This window comes from Mastomys coucha, unplaced genomic scaffold, assembly GCF_008632895.1.
Source record: "Mastomys coucha isolate ucsf_1 unplaced genomic scaffold, UCSF_Mcou_1 pScaffold15, whole genome shotgun sequence".
NCBI lineage: Eukaryota > Metazoa > Chordata > Mammalia > Rodentia > Muridae > Mastomys > Mastomys coucha.
The window spans coordinates 30,892,255-30,896,548 of NW_022196897.1; positions in this window are offsets into that span (position 1 = coordinate 30,892,255).

Consider the following 4,294-nt stretch of genomic DNA (forward strand, 5'->3'; position numbering starts at 1 on the left):
GGATGCTAGAGGGGTGAGATGGGAGTAGGTGGGTAGGTTGGAGTGTACCCTCTTAGAGGCAAAGGGGAGGAGGTGAGGTTTACAGAGAGGAGACAAGGAAGGGGGACAACCTTTGTAATGTAAAAAAATAATAAGAAGAAAAGAAAATGTTTGACACGATCATTTTTTTTCCCTTCTCTATGTAGTCCTAGCTGTTCTGGAACTCACTCTGTAGACCAGGCTGGCTTCGAACTCAGAAATCTATCTTCCTCTGCCTCCCAACTACTAGAATTAAAGGTGTGTGCCATCACTGCCTGGTGACATGACCATTTTCATAATTTCTTCAAATAATATCATTTAAGAGGCATGGTGATGATCCCAAACATTCAGTGGATATCTTAGGACACTGGAGTACAATTCGTTCATGAAGTTCCAGCTGATAAGATAGGTAGATAGATGGGTTGATCTATGCTTACCTCTCTCTCTCTCTCTCTCTCTCTCTCTCTCTCTCTCTCTCTCTCTCTCTCTCTCTCTCTCTCTCTCTCTCCTTACCTAGCAATATGATAAATGTATGTCTATGGATGCATTTGACTATAAAACTAAAATCTGTGTATATGTTCATTCATTTGTATTACTTCTTTGAGTTACTTTCAGATGTCTTCATTGAACTCTTGCTGTATGTAGACATAGGGACAAAGTGATTTTTTACAGTGTGAACTGTGTCTTTTGAGCTGACTGATCAACATCCTTCAGTTGAGTGGAATACCTACATACGAAGTCATTTCCTATCAGAAAGATTGTTAAAGTGTGGTGTGATTCCATCACTGAGTCATAAAGGTCCAATATTTTCTCCTCTATGACCGAGACAGACTGGCTGACAACACTGGAAATGACTTGAAGTTCAGAGCACTGTAGCCCCTGAATCTTGAGTGAAGTACTATCTCTCTGGTTTTCTATTTTCAGTATTTCTATGGAAATTTTCCTTCTGATTGAAGCATCACTTTTCAGATACTCTGCATACATATATTGCAGTGAGAATGTTTTTGATTTGATGTCCTAAGTCACAGAAGCCGGCATGTTTTAGGGAGGTAGATTCCTTTCATAGGAGCTTCAAATACTTGAAAATCCTTAATTGCATATGAGTTTTAGATGCATTTTTTGGTGATAAGTTTCATACAATTTATAAAGGAACAATTCTGTTTTCCTTTCACAAAGGAACAAACTCAGCAGGACTAGGCCCGATGAGTATCCATTTGAGCAAATCTCCACTTTATGCTCTATAATGAGTGCCACCACTTTCCTAGGAATATGGACATTACAAGCCCCATATTCCTCATTATTACAATCAGAACTATCATTTTCTTTTATCATTAGTTTTAATAAAAGAAAAGTAATCTAACAGTGGGTTTAAGCATCTCAGGAACAGGATGGTGCAGTTTTCAGAAGACAAGTTAAAGGGGAACAATCATATCTGAAATACAGTAAGAGTCAAGAGACCTGCTTGCCTGCTCCTCTTCATCAGCCCCTGTACCAAAAGTATTCAGGATCACTTATATGGTGCTGCACTATGACGTGTGGTTATACTAATGCAAGGATAGATGATGGATGAAAAATAGATAGCAGAGGTTAATACTCAATTCTGTAGTACAGTGGCTTAGTTCTACTTTGTCCTAATAAATTGCCCATGTTTTAATTCATGCAAAACCATTATCCTATGTTTTAGTAGACTGAAAGTACAATGCAGGTCTCAGTGGGCTGAAGGCAAAGTGACAACAGGAATTTACTCTAGATTTTACCTGACCAAACTTTGCTAAGTTTAACAATAAAAAGGTCAAGGCTTGAATTTTAGTTCTTATATGGGTCATATATTTGGTTTTGAATATATAAGAAAATACAACAAAAACACATGAATTATTGTAGATATAAAAGAAAAGTCATGTATGGTCATTTAAAAGACATGGGTGGGGGAATAGTTATTTAATTGAACTGGGACTATTACCATTCTAAGAATTCAAGCATCAATATAATCAAGATGGTATAACTTGTGTTGACCCACAAGAAATTACTAGAATCAAGAGGCTTTAAAATCAGGATCCTGACACCTGATTGCCTGAAACCAAGCAACAGAAGAAAAGATAGTTTGCAAAGAGTGCTTTGCAGAGAGGACACTATAAGTTCCTATAAAGCACTTGTATAGGATGTCTACTTAATAATGGCCAGAACTCACTCTGGGACTACCTTTGTACATTAAATAGGTCTTCCCATAAACACTATGAACATGATGTGATTGCCCAGAGACAGTTCATTGAGGAAAAATTCTCTAAATGGAAACGGTAACCTATGTCCTGATCAGAAGGTTGGTACTGAGTACTGTGACTTCCTTGTAACACTCTCCTACACCAAACATGGAATACAAGAAACACAAGGGCATTAGATTCCATATAGGAGCATCGCATCAGAGCAGCATGCTTTAATGTAAGAAGCTATGAAACAAGGTACCATGTGCTGCTGACAAAAATTTTGACAGCCATGAGTAGTCCAGATGCCCTGTCCTCCTACCTCATCAGGAAATGAATGCATCAACCTCCCTTAGTATATTACAACTCTACTACTTTGGCTTTCATTCAAACATCCCTGGTGCAAACACTTGACATTTGTATGTGTCTGCCTATGGGAAGAAAATGCCAATTTAGTTACTCTAGCTCCCAAACAAATTTATTTTAGTTCACAAACTGACTTTCTTTGTATTTGGGTCATTATCAAAGTCACTACAAAGGTTCTTTCAGTCTACAAAGCACAGGCCAGTTTTCAAGACCTGTGCCCTTTATGAGAAATTTACCCAAAAGTTCCATGGTTTTTGATAGCCACACACACAGTGACATGGGAGCAGATTTATTTGGCTTCATATTACTTTGCACAGTCTTGTAGCTTATGATTCTTCTCCCTGTAGAATTAAATGTCTGGTTTCAATTTATGGAAATACTGCATGGGAACAATAATAGACATTTCCTTTATGAAGGAAGGAGTCTGTAGGCTTTTAGAGCAGGCAACCTGCTTCCATGATCAAACTCCAAGTCCTTACCCAAGATATATAGAGCAAAACTAAAGAGGCTCTACCAATTGTTACTTGGAATTTGTTCATTTGGGGTCTTTGAATAGCTTCCCTGTTGTGCTGTTTGGGGGCCTATTTGCCTTCCGATGTCTGTTCCTATTCTTATTCCTAAGGAAAGACTGATGGACATATAATACAAGTATTATATAGCTCTTAATAGCATGCAGATTGGTCTTTAAGAAGTTTCACAAACTAGATCCTTGACTGACCACTCAGGAATAAGAAGTAGACCTAAGAATGATAGAAGGTTCCATGCTGAGTACTGCCAAATCTCCGGCCTGAACTTCTACCCCGCACTAATCATGCTTATCTTTGAGAACACAATCTCCGCAGGTGTCAGAATCCCACCTGCCCTTTCAGGTGAGCTATCTGAGAATGACTTGATTTAAGATTGCTGCCAGGATGACCAGATGACCTATGACTTCACTATAACTGCATATGCATGCTAATGCCACAGTTCCAGGGCCTTAACAGTTGACAGCTGTCATGATGATATCTAGAAAGAAACACAAAGGAAGGGAAGGGAGATTCAGTGTTCCACAAGTCCTGAAAAACCCTGTTTTTCCTAAGAACATGAACACTCCTTCATTACACACACATCTACAATCCAACCTACAGGTTTTAAAGAGTTGACTTTCATTCTTTTCCTATTCTTAGTCGTGAGAAAAGTCTCCCTTTCTGTTTACAAATAAGTAAGTAAAACTGGAGAGATGGCAGATAACAAAGAGATTGCCAAAATATAAAATCTGGACATGGAAATGTACTTATGTAACCCTGGAGGTGGGTGTGAGGCAGTATGCAGAGAGGACCAGATCCTTGGAGTGTATTAGCCAAGTAGATTACACAAATCAATGAGCTACAGGTTCAGGGAGAGATCCTGTCTCAAAAAAATAGGTGCAAAATGATGGAAGAAAGCATCATGAACAATATCTGGCTTCTACACGTGCGTGCGCACACACATACACACACACACACACACACAAAGCAAGTAAGTAAATTTTTAGAAAAATTTCTAGGGTTTGGATTCTCTTTCTATACTCATTATGTTCTCAACACAAAACAACAGTTTCTATTTGTTGTTTTTCAATTCACATGTCCTAAGGCTGTCAGTCTAGAGCTGTATGCAGTTTTTAGAGCCACAGTTGTAGCTTGGCTTATGGTCTCATACCCCATCGTCATTTCCATCCATGTCCAGTCACTTTG